Raw genomic sequence first — 17669 nt, forward strand, 5'->3', positions numbered from 1 at the left:
TTGCTATTTAAATACGTGAGAACAAATAAATTTCATTCCGAAGTTTATTCCACAAGTCCAGACACTTTTTGACGTGTGAGCCTGTATTGCGGCTTTCGTGGGCCACTCCTGCGGATAGAGCAGCCTAAAACTACGTGCTAGAGGGGCGACGGGGTGTGTACACACCCCGTCGTGTGTACACTGGGGGCCACTGGGTTTTAGTTTGCTTTCCATCTTATATCTTGTCATTACAAACATTCCGTATTACTTATAAATATAAATGCCACAGCCTGTAGTTTCTACCTAATGACAAAACATTTATATTATTCATTCAACCGTTGTCTACAAGTAAAAAAATAGTTGGAATAACGCGGACGTGAATCACAGTTCAGTCGGACACATTTTTTTCTTGGCAACCAAAGCGCCAAGTTCGATGAAGTTTGCTCCTTACAAAAAAAAAAAAAGAGAAACGGCGTCAAAATGTAGTGACTAAAAGGCGTTGATTTCTTTAGAAAGGTTCTTGAAAATTTCACTTTCAGAAAATGAAGTATCAAATTTACAATTCGCTAATTAAGCGGTAAACAAAACAATCGCAGGAATGTGTGAACTACACTTATAAAAACATATAAAGCGGAAAAGAAATAATGTCTGTCTTATATATCGCTCTGAAATGTAACAGCCCTTTTGTAAAATTTTCGTAAGCGTTGTGACACTTTCAAGTAAGCTTTAGATCCATGTATCAGATACGTGTGCTTCAGATGCTGTAACGGGGGCAGTTTACAGAACTGAAATACCTGTTTTTGACGCAGAGTTACGTCCTGCTACGTTTTTTTTCTGAACTAACAAAATTGAGGCAACCTTTTGAAACATTTCAGGCCGTAAACCAGAATTCTGCTTCCTAAATAGGCTATAATTTAACATTTTCTTTCAAATGCAACAAAAATTAATAAGATTAGCCCGGCGGTTGCCTCACAAAAACGTTTATGCGTTTTAGATGTTTATAAATAGAGAAATTAGAGTTGGCTGCGAGCTAAAGCATCCTGTTAAGATCATAACGTATACCTTAAAAAGAAATCCCACGTGGTCAAGGTTTAACAGGAACCCTTCACTATGGCGTGTTCATAATGATATCGTGGTTATGGCCCGTAAAAAGTTCAGACTTTTAAGAGCATTACCGTGACTTTGCTATGTTCGTCAGTACTTCCCGCTATGCCGACGAATAGGGCGGCCCGCAATGGTTTCATAGTTAACTTATGGTCCTTACCGTGCCGTCGATGGGCCACGTGCGCCATAGAGTTTCATACAATTGCTAGAGGGAACCATGGAGCTAGTATCCACGGCAGCTTCGAACCGGACGGTTCACGCAGTATGGGAATGATGGGCAGTACATGGATTTGCCTAAACTTTGTGCTTCTGCCTTTTAAACGGCTTAGTGGCCTTGCAGACCAATCATTTTCGAAAATGTCGTGCACTATAATTAATTGAATGAGCATTAAAAAAGTTGTCCGGCGACAGGATTCAAACACAGGACCTCTAGCAAAGAAGCTCGATATTGAAGTCATTGTGCCCTGTAAGCCTGGACGAGCGGATCTGCTGCAATTGGCAGCGAATATGCGTGTTCGCAGACCCTTATTTCCTTCTGCATTCAGATCAATATGTATAAATTGCTTTGCAATTTAGGCTAGTGAAAGCACATAATGGGTAATAAATGAAGCCACAAGCACGGAGATAAGACAAATCGATGTAGTGCCCATAATTCCCATGGTGGCTGAACGGTCGAAGCGTAAGAATTGCCTCTAGTAATTATTATATCAAACTCTATTGCCGGTGCATCCTCAACTTCACACTCGTCGTAGAGCAAACAAAAGAAAACATTGTTTACCATTGCCTCTTTTTGCTCGAACTGCACGCTATTAAAGCTCAGGAGAGGAAAAGTTTTCAGCGCGCACGCACGCACGCACACACACATGCGTACTCAGGTGTTGATTGGTGAGTCAATCACGAACGGTCGCATCGGCCGGTGCGTCTTAAGAAGCCCAGCACCGGTTTTGTGGCTTGAATCTCACAAAGCGTGAAAGCCTGGCCACTCGGTCTCGGGAAGCATTCCTTTGTTTCATCCGTATCATTGTGTGCATGGGCCAAACTCAGCCCCAAGTCTCTTTAGAAGCTAAGCAGATGGAGCGAAAAGAATCTGATAAAGAAGCCGAACAAGAGCAACAAGGATTACCCTGAAGCATGTGCGGTTCTTTGCTTCCTGACTAAGTGATTGAGAAGGTAAAGATAGACCGGAGCTCTAACGAACTTGAGGAGTTTCTCAGATTTTTATCTTAAATTTGTTTCTTCCATTTATTTCAGCTTCTAGTCCTTTCGTTTTTCAATGCTAGACCCAAATGCATGTGCAGGCCTTAGATACGGGCTCCAACACCTCCTTTGAGTCGTTTCATTCGTTGGTGCTGACCAATCGAGAGTCGCCATTTGAGCTGGCAATCTTTTGTCCTCAAGTCTGACCCAGACTGAAATTGTAACCACGACACTCGGTTCAACTCTGAGCGCGAAGCGGAAGAAAAGTGCCCTAAAGCCTCTGTAAGACAAAGCCTTTCGATCAAAGAGAGTTTCTTTATATTCACGTTCGTGGCTGTACCTCACCTCTGCTGCGTCTGTCCAGCCCGCATCAGTACCTCTCTCCGACCTGATTTTTGAGTCCCGAGACTGGTCTATCCTGCAGAAGAACTTCACTTTGGCCTAGTTGGTATTTACTGCATATCATATTGACCGCAAATAAAGACGGGGACGGGGTGCTGTTTATGTGTTCTCTCTCTCTATCCCCGTCTTTATTTGTGGTCAATATGATTTGGTCTATCCTGCTTGACGACAAAAGTAGAGTAGGTGTTCTCAATCGAACTATTTCGAGCACATGACTCTCATCGTGCCTTGATTGATTATATCAGGGCTCCCAAAAGGAGTCTCATTGGAAGTTAGGTCACGCAAAAATGAAAATGTCTTTTAAAGTGATTGACCGCAGTGCGCCCCTCGGAAGATGGCCTTCTAGGCAGCCACCAGCACTGTTGTTGAACGGCTAAGTCACTAAGATTTACCCCTCGAAGTATCGAGATATCATATATTCTAGGTTCAGTTTCATACATAAAATGCCGATTTCAAAAAGCGAAATGCCAGGCATAACTTTTAGCAGTGTTTTAGCTACGTTGGAGCAAGGTTTCATTTGTGGGTATGACTATCTCTGCATGCGAAAGCACTGCTAGTTCGTCGTCACTGTACCTTTTCTGGAAATTCTAGCAGGACCCACAATGCTCACCCCACCAAACGGGTGTGGTTTTTCAGACGACTAGCCGCGACTGTATTGGTCTGCGCGCAAGTTGTCTCTGGGCCTCGCACTTCTGTTTGGGGTTCCGGTTGGGTGGGGTTCCAGAAGACAGGATGCGGATTTGCTCTGGGGCCCTATTGCAGACACCGTCAAATTCCGCCATATTGTCGACTTTTTCATGTTCTTCTCATTGATTGGCGCACAAGGCTGCTGCAGCTTCCCTGATTGGCTCAAAACACGAACATGGCGGAAATTGACATTAGGAGGACCGTCACTTTCTGGACACGGGCGCATACTTTCAAAAGCACTTTGTCTAAGACGAGCTTGGTACGGCGTGTAGCGTTGCGACCACATGTGGTTCCCATCGCACACGTCTTCGAGAGAGGACGGGAGTCTATTCGTGATTGGATGCGCGGGCAGGGGAGGAATGGTTTTAGTCACCGAGAATGACTTTTGCAGTAATTTTTTTATTCTTTGTGGCTTTCGTCATTGAATAGAAAGTCGCCACGCCATTGTCTTCGCTGAGATTCGGACAGTTTCCGTTCAACGCTTTGTCTTTTCTCACGCTGCAGCACTTAAACGTAATAAATTCTGGCCCCAACCATCCCTGCGGCTTGATGCCGGCTAAATATTTAATTAGGACTTCTTCTTATACACTTAAGTGGCATTTTGCGCTGTTTCTCTATGTTGCTTACTGCTGACAACTTTCATGCTGTGCACAAATTGGAAGGTTGCTTGAAGACCCACGGCTGCCACAGGATCGGCTTTCATCATCATGTCTGCGTTAAATGGAATGCGCGAAAAAAGAGGTGCATTGACCTTCAAAACATGGTGTGATATAGCGTAATACACTGTGAAAAAAATATAACATGAAATTTATTGCGAAATAAAATTCGTAAGGAACGAGCGCGTAAAATAAAAAAAAGGAAAGAAACGCACAATCAAGATAGTGCTTATAGAGTCTACGTTATAAAATCAGACTTGGTAATGTATATCGCCTGAGGATGTTCTTGGAACGTTACTAGGCGTAAAGGCTAACGAAGCCAGGAGAACATGCCGAAGGAAGAGAAAAAGAAGTACGCTTGAAATGTTTACGAGTGCACTGCACCCATTTTTATGCTCACGTCCGAAGAAAAGTCTTTCCTCTGCACGTAACTAGCCTGCTACATTTGACCACCGAACGACCATGGGGGCCGCAATTATTCAATAGGAGCGCGAGCCCATGCATATTTCAATCAGATTGACTTCGTTCATTTCTTTTTTTTATTTTATGCAAGACCGTGACAGAACATAGCACTGCTCAACTTTTCACAAAGCGAACTCCTATTGCAAGCGCTTAAAGTTTCGACGGACTCGTTCGCTCCAGTACGCTATGCAGTACGGTACAGGCCTACGTGTCAGCCCTGGTTAATCTACCTGCCTTTGATTTATCATTTTCTATCTCTTTCTCCATCTTTCTCTCTCTGTACATGTCCACGGCTCTGTCTACGCTAGCTCCACCTAGTCGGGCTTCGATGGTGATGGCGCATGCTGACTCGGCCTCTTTCATAACCAGGAATTATAAGATTGCCCCTTCGGCAATCTGTTGAACTTGGCCGCTACGCACTAGCGTAATTCAATGGGAACCTTTTCAATATGTTACAAAATGAAATGTTTCAAGCGTAATGTTTCAAAAGATCGAGCTAGTTTCAATAGTTTTTGTCAGCAACGTAACGAGGTTACTTCCTTTTAATAACATACTTATTCTCTGTTCCAAATTCTTTCTTTATATCCACTTTAAGTAATCGCTTTTGTCAAAAACCCGAAGAGCAATGCCGTACCTGGCGTAGAATTTGGAACCATCATCGAAGATGAAGGGAAAAAAATATTCGGAATTCCTTCGTTAGTTCTCCCTCTACTGGGCTGTTTGCAGTGCTGTTGATAGTGCCCCGTAACTTCTGGGCTCGGGAGCCGTACATGTGCAGTCATTTGCCACTCGTGAATGTCTCCTCTAGATGCGCTAGCAAGAAAAATAAAAATAAAGTTTACTCATAAACGCTGATGCAACGGAACCCGCGAACGATAGCGTTCGTTTTCTTTTTCTTCAGAGCGATACAAGCACGCAAACAAGATAATAGTAAATAACGGAAGCGAAGATTATGTGCAGGATGTAAGGTAAAGTATTTGATGGCAAGACGATAAAGCAGAGCTATTCTACGAAAAGTGGAGCTACACCCTTGGTCATGGTTGAAGTCTGTAACGGTCAGGTTTCGGGCATCGTCTTCTTCAGCAGTCGCCTTAAAAAGTTCTTCGCTATCCATTTTTACTACCCACTGTGCGGAGTTTCCATAAAAAGAAACCACTTCAGTTTCAATGCCCGGACGTCCGCCATCAGGGCGCTCGGAAATAGCAAAGTTGGGAGGGGCCATAACGGCGACGAGGATAAAACTTGCATTTTTATGTATATGTAAGCCCTGGTTGTTTGAATATCTGACCAGCTTTGAACGCCGTTAGGAAAATAAAAGAGAGTATAGTTTACGTGTCCTTGCTTGTAATAAGAGTCAGTTGTGCAATTGTGCTAAGCAGAACTAACAGGGATTCAGTATATCCAAAAGCGCTTGAAGCAGCTACCTGGATCGCAAGTAAAGAAAAAGAAAAATAGACAAGAAAGAAAAGAAGAAACGCGCTTGCTTAGATGCCTGTTTTTGAAGAGTAGTGTTCTCAATAACGGTATTTCTTGCTCACCACATATATTAGCGCGCGTTTATATTTCAGTGTTGCTTTATGTCTATCGTGAATAGTGACCAAATCGAACATTTAGGAATATCATCACTTTGACATGTTGAAGACGACAAAAATCAACGTCTTACTGTATCTTTAGGCCAGATATGAACGTGGGCGAATCAAAGCCTTTCGTATGAAATGAACTCCGCTGTACAAAAGAGCTGTGCTCGAGAGCAAAAAGATGAAGCGATTTATCCCTCATTCAATAGCAATGTGCAGACAGTTCAATCGATTACCGTGAGTCTTCTTAAGGACGAAGCGTCATAAACGATTGACGTCTCCAGAGCACGATATACAATGAATGTAAGATTAGCTTGAAAGAAAATATTTATAATAAATGAGAGATAGAGAAAAAAAACAAAGAGAAGAAAGGATGGGCAGGGAGGTTGACCAGACGCACGCCCGGCTACCCTGCACTGGGGGAAGGCTATACAAAGGTGAAAAGACAAAAAAGAGGGAAGAGAGAGAGAGAGAGAGAGAGAGAGAGAGAGAGAGAGAGAGAAAGAGCACAAGCTGCAAACGCACTTGAAAGTGCGCACCAAGCATATAAACGGTCGCAGTGACCTGACTACTTCAGGTACTGTGGCAATACCCTCCTTGCTTTCTGCGCCAGCGATACGCACAAAAATGTTCAATATTATATACATACAGCGTTCCCGTTATAAATCAGTATTCCATTGTCGGTTCAAGCATTGCGCCTTTCCGTTTTGATAACGCCTACGTGACAGAATTTCTAAAGTTAGATTACGAAGGCTTTCTTGCCAAAACTACTGATCTGATTATGAGGCGCGCCGTAGTGGGGGACTCCGAGTCAGTTATGACCGTCTGGGGTTCTTTAACGTGCACCCCATAGATAATACACGAGCGTTCTTGAATTCTGTCCCATCAGAATGTGGCCGCCTATTAACCGATCAAAGCCGCGTCCTCGAGTTGAACAGCACAACGCCATCGCCACTAAGCTACCGTGGTGGGCAGTTAACTTGGCTCAAAAGTTAAGTGCCTGAGATTCGGAAGAAGGGCCATCGCTGACGCCTAGACAGAGGCTAAATGGCAGAAATGAGCGGCGGCGCATTATTTCCTATTTCTGCCCACTTCTACTAATTTCTGTTCAACAGCTACGCTGATTTGTCCAGTCGGGCCTGTTGCCTACGTGAATCTTGATGGGCTTTATGCATTCCTTATTACATGACCTCATTTGCCTTGCACATGTTTGCGCTTAATTGCGTTTCGTTACAAAACAACCACTGCTGGAGAGCTGTTTACCAGTGCCCGAAGGTGGAGCTTAATGGTGTATATATGGCGTAGTCAAGTGACTAGCCTTTGCCGGCTGACTTCGTCTCTGCAGGGCGTCCCAACTATCATGCGCCAAGATTTAAATATATGCAAATGCCACGAAGCTGGACAGAACCAAGGTAATGTTGTTTGCCGTCGTTTGGAGGTACTCATAGTGACATTGTTCGCTGACCACCACCGCGCACGGTGCTACGTAATGTATTCAGCAAGAAACGCCGCCCAATATTTATTAGGTGGCTCAATCATTTACCTTCTGTGCTCTTGCGTAAGGACTCACGTGCGTTTGCATGCTTTGCAGCCTGAATGTTTGCATACGTGCGCGTGTGAATGCGGAGGCAGGCACGTGCTTCCATGCGTGGCTGCTTTAAAGCATCACAACACGTCTCCATAAGCGCACATGTGATACGTGTTTAGAATCACATATTTACTGTCGTTATTCACCTACATGGCCCATATGATACGATAACCAAATATCGGATCCAAGTGGCATTTTTGGTCTCACAGGTTTTGAGAACATGGAAGTGCACACGAGACGTCACTACGATGGAACTAGACGGAAATCTCACGCTATCTTCAATCCACCGGAGGTAACATCGTTAGATGATAACTGGTTGGCAAAAAACGCTATTCTTAAACAGTAACTTGATATAGCCAGTCCTCAGAAATATCTGAGTTCTAATAACTATATTATAGTCCCGACTAATTGCTGTACATTGATTAACAATAAAAAACAGCACTTCCAATATCAGATAAGAAGCAATTTGATCGATCACCTGAGAAAAATTATTAGGGGGTGGTGGCTCCCTCCTCAATATCTGTGGTGAATTCTCCTTTTAAGCAGACACGAATAAAATACTATAGAATGTGGTGGTTATAGGTGGCAAATTCCAGCAATCAATAGGATTGTATCTGAGTGTGCTAACTGATATTAAGCTGAAGAGGCACATGTAGATATTGACTGATGTGACATGTGCCAGTTTTCCCTCACGTGGATACCTATTTTCTTTCGTAACAACAAAGAAAAAAAAAAGGCTTTAGAAAGTGTAGATCGCAAACCAAGGCACAGCTTTCAGAAAGTTTAATAAACAAATATCCGAAGTTACATTAGGGTCTATACCTTTTTGCAGAATTTTCAATAAATGCAATGCAATAAATAAATGCAATAAATGCGCGCAAGAAGTCCCAAGATCTCTGGACATCAAGTGGCCTCAATTGCAGACTACGTATACTGGACCCCACGCTACGGCTACAACTGCCATCTAGCCTTTCCCGCGGCGAAGCAACCATGTTGTGTCGCTTGTGGTTGGGAGTGGCGTTCACGAACGCATACTCCTACCGTATGGGAATGGCCGAGAGCCCGATGTGCGACTCCTGTGGGTGCGAGGAGTCCATCGAGCACGTATTGTGTACCTGCCCTCGCTACTATGTCCAACGCCTCTCTCTGTGGGCCACTTTACACAGACTAGACTCGAGACCGTTCACCGAGTCAAAGATACTCGGACCGTGGCCACAACCATCACTGGCTCGAAAAGCGATTGGTGCACTAGTGCGGTACCTGAAGTGCACGGGCTTAAGAGACCGCTTATAGAGTCATTGTGTACGGTGTCCCTCCCACATGTTCTCAGTGCTGACTCTCTCCCTTTCTTCCTCTTTCTATTCCCCTTTCCCCCCACCCCCAGTGTAGGGTAGCAAACCGGATGCTGTTTTGGTTGACCTCCCTGCCTTCCCTACCCTTGCTTTCTCTTCTCTCTCTCTCTTCAATAAATGCTAAAGGTTCCAAACATTTCAAGCAAGACATTGGTAAATCGCAACTCTGCATGAAGAAACAGGTACCTCGATTCTTGAAACAAGTACTAAGTAACACTTTTATATCGCCTGAGTATTATTAAGGCACAATAGTGGTCGCCACTGAATAGATAGAGGCGTTTCTGCAGACACTAATTGCAAGAGCTTTTTTATTTTAATTTCACCTGACCTGAGTCCTTTTAAGCTTCGCGCACATCTCAGTCATCGATGAAGTCGGTGTCCTCGGAGTGTACGCAAGCAAGTTTCGAGCTGGCAGAGAACAACAAACTATTTTGTGCGATGCACAATAATCTATGTATTTCCCTCTTTGTAGCTTCTGTCCGGAGTCTAATGCATGACGGACGCTTAACGCTTCGCATGTTAAGACAGGATAGCCTGCTAACACAGCGGGCATCGCCTAAGTGTGCATATATATCGCCTGCATATATATCATCTCGTACTGACCATCGGCATAAATTGAGCGTTCCACACTGTCGCGCGAACCTATATTTTTATTCATTTATTCCTAAAACTACCAATGAATGGAATCATCTGCCGGCCTCAATCGTTAACATAACCGATACATCTGCTTTTAGAGCTACTATTGAAGAATACTTTTGTTAATCCGCACTTTCTAATTTTTTTCTTGTTATTATTATACCCTGTTATCTGTACATGCTGTATATTTAGTTTCACTCCCTTCTGTAACGCCTTCGGGCCTTGAAGGTACAATAAATGAAATGAAATGAAGTGTGTCCTCCATTGTGAGGGCAGGGTCTCTTTAAGAAGGGGAAATGGTGTAGAAACATTAAAGAAAACGAAACATTGATTCAGGCCGACCTCTAAGCTTTTCTATCATAATAAATAGTGCTCTCTCTTTTTAAGAGCATTCCAGCTGTTTGTTGAACAGTGCACTCATTAATTCACCACTTAGCTCAATTTGTGGCGAAATGTACCGAAACAATGACGTATAATATTGGAGTGTCGCAGGCCCGAGCGGGTCACAGTAGATGAGTAACCTTTAGAAATAACAAAGCAAGAGGACGGCGGGAGACCAGGGTCGGTAGTGCTCCGAGCTTTGTCCCTCTATACACAATGGTTTACACAATGGCCGGAGCATCCTGGTTTAATGAGTTCCTTTGCTGGTAATCAAAACATTGTCCCGTGGAAAGCAATATATTGACGAGGAGTAAGCTAAGCACGTGGCTCACTAATAGATTGCATATTTTCGGCAGTTACTGGTCAATTCATGTTCGTTTGTGATGAACCACAAGAATGAGATTATATCAGCTTTTCTGGGAACGTCTTGTTCAAGCGAAGCTTGTACTGTCTCACTCGCGTCGGCGTTGGAGTTGCCGTACGAAAAAACTCAAGCCGTGCGAAAATAATAATTACTTGTGGAGCTGCGGATTGGAACTACAGACCTCCGGGTTGCGAGACCACCACGCTAACCGATTCAGCCACTGCCACTTTTTCTTTCTTCTTTATTGTATGGAATTATGAATAGTGCCGATGCGAAATTGTTACAGTACTGCCGGTTCATCGTAAGCGCCCTGTAAAGCGGGGTTTTGTGTGCATGCAGAAGTGGACGCAGCGCAAGGCGCGAGCCATACACAGGCGTCCCTTCCCTCCGGAGGAGGGAAAGGGTGTGATCGCCTGATCGCTCGCCTCGCGCCCGCTGTTGCCCGGTAGTTCAGGCCCACCACTCCGATGGGGAGGCCGCGTTTGGTTCGTTCTGCAGAAGGGCAGGCTGCATTGAAAGAATGGCAGCGGGACCAGGACGCTGTCGTCGACGTGCCGACCTCGACGTGAGGGAGCGCGAAGCCGAGGTGTTACGGTAACGAAGAGCCGCGGATCTTGAGCTTCGCTTGCATCCCTCTTCACAGTAGCGGAAGGGCGGTCAATTTCTTTACCTCAGCTTAGGTGTTTTGGACTCAGTGCCGTAATGGGGCACGCGCAATATCTTTATCGACATGTCTGAAGCGCGGACGTCGAAGCTCTTCAGCAGCGGGCTCCGCTGGCACGTGGTATATTGCAAGCTAGCGGGAAAAATAAGGTCATTCCGTGTTGTTTATATGACTACACTTGCTCAAAACCCCTCGAGGGGAGGTGCCAAATTTAGCTGACGTCGTCGACGACCAAGACGACACAGTAAATTGGGAGTAGCATGCTAAGGTAGGGTTGGACTTTATTTGCAACCTGTGGATGGTGTCGGTAGCAGTCACGACTCTGCACCGCATTTTAATCAAGGGCAAAGCTCACAATTGGAAAAGACGCAGTGGTCAAGAACAGCTACAGGAGCTGCACGTGTCCCACACTGTGACGTGCTGACTGGGCGGTCGCAGATGATGGCGTGGTGTTTTGCGTAGCAGAGGCGCGTAAGGGAGGCCCCTTCGAAGGAGCTTTATTACGTGAATGATGTGATTAAGTTAGTCGCATCTGAGCCGGGTGTCGTATGTTCATCGTGGCGCAGCGTTCAATACTGGCTATATTCCGACATTGGACATTCGCTACGGTGCTTACCGGATGCTGAAACACTGGGCCTTACTTCATTTCTTTCAATTCTTAAAAAAATTTTTTTTCTGGCACATGTTTCTGTCTGCTCCTGCATGTTTACGCGGCGGCAGTTCAATTTTGTTTACAGCATTTCGACACTTACACACTCGACGTACGCTTCAGCAGAATTTGTAAACGCGCGTACCCGACGCGATCATCAAATGCATCTGCTTCATGGTTCTTGCTTCCAGAGATGCCATGCGCTAGAACCGAAGAAAATGAGAGCGCATTCACACTGCTGCGCTGATGGCGGGCTCGTTAGGATGTTCAAGCGCTTTGTAAAGAACTCGTCTCTAATCCTCTGGTAGTCTTCCCACTCGTGCGCTTACAAAACAGGGCCACGGTGCAACGCCCTCTCCTCCCATCCGCTCTCCTCACGCCCGCGGGGGAGGCCGCTGAAAACTTTCGTGGCCGCCTCGTTGTACACCTTTTCGTGCTTTGCTCAACTGCCTCTGTGCATTTATCTCTATTTCTCTCCCCCCTCCCCTATTTGTATGCGCTTGCGTGTACTCGTTTCTGCCTCCCTTGAAGCGTTAACCACTTACTTGCTGAGAAGTGCACTGTCACCGAGAAGCGAACGAGCCCAGCGGCTGGTGCAAAGTTCCTTGACGTTGACGTGGGAACGCCACTCAGCGGCTTCGGACATGCAACAGCAACAAATGCCATGCTGAATTAGTCGTCATCTCTTAGGTAAACAGCTGCAGCAGTTACTAAAAGATATTTACCGTGCGTCATCTCCACAGCCAAGCTTTAAGTTCGTTGGTTGAAAGGTAACACTGTATATGCATTGATTCATAGAAGTGTAGTTAGTGTATTCCAAAAAGCAAAAAAAGAGAAAAAGTTAGCAACCGGGTTCTAATGTGGTATTGTTTGTCCATCAGGTTAAGGCGAGTTATACCGCGAGTTAAGAGAGTTATGCACTGTGTTCGCCCAACGCGTATTCTTACGTCCTCACGGTTTTATCACTCGCTTTATCATTATATTATAACTCGCTTTATCAGTGAAACTTTTGTGTAGGCATACATGAAAAACAGCTTAAGCTTAGATCGAGCGCAAGAAGGCTCGCAAGAATTTCAAAGATGAATTTTTCGCTGATACAGGCGATTTCTCTAAAAAATCCGTCAAGCGTGCAGGAGGTTACCCGAAAGACCGTTGAAGAACGCCAGAAGGCTCTCTCAGCATTCCACTAGTATGAACAGAAGGTTTGCTTCGTTCTTGCAAAATTTCACCTCGAGTAATATCTCTCATTTATACACATATTCTCTTTCTAGCGGCAATTCAAGAAAGAGACGGTTACTTAGGTGATAGTGTAGATTGCAATATGGCAAGAGCACTGTTGCAAAAATAAATAATTGTATGCTGGATCAGTTGGAGTTCCACACGGCACTCGTTCTTTGGCGCGCTACTACAAGAAGTTAGCAAAAAACAGAAACACGTTTTCTAATCAAATTGTGATGTTATCTTCAGCGTGATGCATTTCCTCACCCGGCACACTAGAATTTGATAAATTAACACACATGACCACCAGCGAAATTACGCGCTCTGGAAAAGTGGCAGAGCGCAATGCCATCAATTCATGGAATTTCAGAAGAAAGTGACATAGCGCACTTCTGCTAGAAGTATAAATTGGAAGAGACCTTCGTAGAAACATTTCGCTTCGGGTATCGTACGACCGCAATTTCAAGAGCGGGCGTAGAACTGTAGCGAGTGTGTATAAATGAGGAGAACCTTCTTGGTGCCATCCCCTCCCCCCCCCCCACCAAAAAAGAGACAAAGAAAAGGGAAACCCGGAAAGAAACATTTTTGGAAGGGTCGCTAGAAATTGGCTTCATTCATCACTGCTCTTTATTTTTTTCGTGTTCCTTCTCCTGCTTTGAGCCTCGACGGACATATCTGCCATTTTCCGAAGAGGTAAGGGATGAGGGGCTTTCCGCTCCGCGGCACATTTCCGGCTGCTCCCCCCCCCCCCCCCCCCCCCAGGAACCCATCTTCCTTTACTTTTTCTCGTTCTCTCCGAATTTTTTTTCCAAGCATTCGCTCTTCGCACTCGCATACATATAATGCGCTGTCTCAATGTAGTCCCCGTTTCATTGTTTATTTTCTGCTTTTGCCCTGCAACGTTAGCGAAACTGCGAGAAGCTCTTGAGTGCTATAGAAAGACTGGCGGCACTAACTTATTTAGTGATCGATTAGAGGAAAGCAAAGCTGTATCGCTTGGTACACCGCGCATGCAGGACAACATCTTGTGTGCTTACTACTGTTAAGCGGCGAGGGAGTACCCAAAAGTAACTGGAAATATTTTTAAAAAGTTATATGTATTTGTTTAGTTCTTGCAAAACATCATTATCATATTGCAGGTATACTCTAAGATTACACTTATTGCATTTGTCCAATCTGCGATTCTATTCTTCAAAACTTTTTCAAGTTCTTCTGTTTTGATGGCCTAATAGCTCCTGTCTCGTTTTCTTCCCTCACCTCTTCCACATAGTGAAACAGCAGTCCTTGAATGTCATTCTTGATGCGAGGAAACAATAAAAAGTCGCATGGATCGAGGTCAGGTGTCCGCGCTCCTTACTCACTGTAGAGCACCTTCAAGGCGATAAGGATGTTTTGTAAAAAAATAAATAACTGCATATAATTAAAAAAATAATTCTGGTTACAGGGTACCCCTTCGTATAAACACTCACTGTAGCAACATCGCCGAGACGTTGCGCTTTGTGTCAGCACAATACAATAGTGCCTGCCGGTGGAACATGCCGCTTTTGCCCTTGTTTTTGAGTTGACTGAGAGTACTGAACGATTATAGTGTTAGTCCGATAAAGATTGGCTAAACCTTAGAACACTTCAGGTTCTTCAGCAGATTATTTATTTATATATTTATTTATTTATCTACTTCAATAGCTTCAAGGCCCTAGCGGGACCTTATGTTCATCATTCGGTTGGCGCACAATAGGTCGCTGCACAAAGTTTTAAAGTGTTCTCTAGGCTATCAGTGCCAATGCCATGAAATTAACATCAGCTCGCTATTTTGCCGTTTCCAGAGCTGCAAAGACGTTACTACAACATTCATCAGCACCTTCAGCAAGCAGTATTCAGAAACTTTTAGTGTCCCACTCGTTTTTTCTTTCTTTTCAATTTTCAGTATACTCGGAGATAGCGCTTACGCAACCATGGTATCCAAAGGAAAGGAACTGATAAAGATAAAAAACGCAAAACATGAAACTAACAAGCATTCCAGAGCGTTGCGCAGCGATTCACCTTTCGAGAGATAATATCCCGACAGTCCCTCGTAAGTGACAAGTGGCTGGCAACCATGGCAGACTCGAGGCGTAAACAACAGCGGCTGTTCTTGACACATAACATCCAAGGAGTTCTTATTTCGCCACAAGATAAATGTGGAATTCCATAAGTAGCAAAGCCCAGTTTTTTCTGTCTTTCGTCTGCTTCTCTTACAGACGCCTATTCGGGAAACTAGGAAGTGAAACACCCTTGTTAGCTTCAGTGCACAACAAAATGAAGAGAACTGCCGCAAAAGCTTTATTTGACAGCAGAGCCAAGTGATATGAAGAAACAGAGAGTGCACAGACTCAGGAGAACAACATGGCACGATGCCCAGATTTTTTTCCGTCAATTTTCGTAACAGTCAATATTTGTGCAGCAGCCAAACTTTCGCGTTTCCAATGGGCTTTTGAAACAACGAGGCATGACGCAGCTTTACAATTTCTCTGCGTTATAATTACGTGTCATGGCTTTCAGCGAAAGTTCAAAAGGCTTTTCGCAGAATATTTGACGGATCAAAACTAAGCGCAATTGGCTGTTACGACGAACGCGACAGCAGCGTACAAGGGCAAGGTTTATATTTTATAGGGGAATACACAATCATTGAGCGTCACTACAGAGAGAGATATTTATTTCTGAGTGCATGTTAAAGATGCTTGCATGGCCATACACTTTGGCTGCTACTCCAGGTGACGATGGTAACGTGTGTTACAGCGCATGCATACAAGTACTCACGCACACAACACAGGTAAGTGCACACAGTGAGAAGTAATTAGAGTGTGTGGACAAGAGAAGGTTAGCATGCAATTAGAATGTCACTGAGGAAGGTTAGCAAAGCTTTGGGGAACGAAAAGCACTTACAACGCTGCACAAAGGTCCAAGTAGGTGTTGCAACTCGGAGAAGATGTCACGTAAATCTGAGGGCGCACAGCGCACGCAGATGCATAAAACACAAGAACGAAGAAGGAGAATTTGTTGAGGACACTGAGAGAGATCCGCATGAGTTACCATTAGAATCTTCAAGAGGATCAATAGAAGAGCCCGTACAACCTAACGCAAGCTGTTCGTTCGTAATGCTGCAAAGTAACGAATCCCCTCCCATGCGGCTATGGAAATTTGACCCTGACCGTAGCACCCAGCTCAAACTGGGAGCTTGACATGCTATCCACTGATTAATCGCATCAGCCTTCGCATGTTGAACGGGGGGCGTTATGTTGGTGGATTGGTGTTTAGGCGCTGCGTAGCACAGGTGTCTATCTTTTCGGAAAGAAAAAAAAGCATGAATTGAACTCGTAATGGCACACTACTTAGTTACATAGCCGTTTTCGCCAAGAAAAGCCGGGCCAGCAAATGTGATGTGAGGTATCCGCGTACCCTGAGGAATGCCAATTCGCTCCCTGCAATCAGAGACAATTTTCCTCCTATGTTATCGCCATGCTTCTAGGATTCGTTTCACTTAAATCCCATACCTCCAAACTTGGTTGGTAAAAGCGAGTATTGCACAGAGACCCTCTTTTGTAAGCTATATTCACCTTCGATTCTATGAATTTATTATCAGTCGTCCCAGCGACTGTGGTGATCACGATGGATTGACGTTAATGCCATTCAATGACGCAGGGCAATAGCAATGTGAAAAAAGCAAAGCCAGTTCCACGCAGTGAAAGCTGTCAAAACAGCGAAGTTGGTGGTCGTTCTCTCAATTTGAACTCGTGTTTAGTGCGATTTTAATGAAAGTCTTGTGTCGTTGTCTTCGTTTTGTTAGATTCAAGCTTTGATTCCAGAATGCGCACACTCTTGAGCTGTGTGAGGTTGTGATCAGACCACAGCGTATCACGCACCTTGCAGCTGTGGCCGCACTAACGGTCGAGCAATTCTCTCTTGAACCATCCATAGGCACACTCCGTGGGAGGAATCTCTCTGCGTCGACGTCTCTGCTCAGCCTCGTACTCGAAGTTGGGGGTTAGCTTGCTTCTGCTGGCGCTTGGCTTGGGTTGCTTGCTCTTGAAAGTGGAGGTTGGCTTGCCTCCACAGGTGCTTGGCTTGCGCTTGCAGTTCTCGATCTTCGATGGTAGCCGCTTCCTTCTGCTTGCGCTATGCTTGCGCTTCTGGCTATCGAAGCTCGGGATTTGCGCGACGTCGGTCCTGCCGCTCTCGTGAGAGCTCCTGTTGTTGCTCGCCCTTAGCGGAATCCATGGGGCGAAAGGGCACGTGTCGGCGAAACACGTGCTCCTATATCACTCTCCTCCCCCCCCCCCCATCGCCGGCTTGCCCTCCGATTGGTCCGCTCCCATCCAGGCGGGGCCCCGCTCCTACCCTCGGCGTTACCTCTGGCAGTGAGTTCTGGAACCTGCCGCCCTATGTGACACCGGACGACGAATGGCGAAGGCTCGACATAAAACATCGCCGCTGTTAAAATGAAAAAAGTGTCGTCACACGCTGGCAATACAGGTTCGGCCTTGAAGCTATAGATCTCACATCGGCGTCTCATCTTCCCACTATACTTCGCTTTACTAAGCCCTAGTTGGTTATATTGTCGCGCGTCCTTTTTCTGCACCTTCTCGTTGCCACCAGAACATACACGTTTTTGTTAAAAAAATTATGGGGTTTTACATGCCAAAAGCACTTTCTGATAATGAGGCACGCCGTAGTGGATGGCTCCGCAAATTTCGACCAACTGGGGTTCTTTAACGTG

At 45.1% G+C, this 17669-nt stretch overlaps 1 long non-coding RNA gene across 1 annotated transcript in view; it reads right to left on the reverse strand.

Annotated features, from left to right (window-relative positions):
• Positions 1–12241: 12241 nt before the first annotated feature.
• LOC135919312 (uncharacterized) overlaps positions 12242–17669 on the reverse strand; it is a 188607-nt gene continuing 183179 nt past the window's right edge. The window contains exon 3 of the long non-coding RNA XR_010569935.1: positions 12242–12334. This is a non-coding gene — a long non-coding RNA (uncharacterized lncRNA). The remainder of the gene's footprint in view (positions 12335–17669) is intronic.

Source organism: Dermacentor albipictus, chromosome 2, assembly GCF_038994185.2.
Source record: "Dermacentor albipictus isolate Rhodes 1998 colony chromosome 2, USDA_Dalb.pri_finalv2, whole genome shotgun sequence".
Lineage (NCBI taxonomy): Eukaryota > Metazoa > Arthropoda > Arachnida > Ixodida > Ixodidae > Dermacentor > Dermacentor albipictus.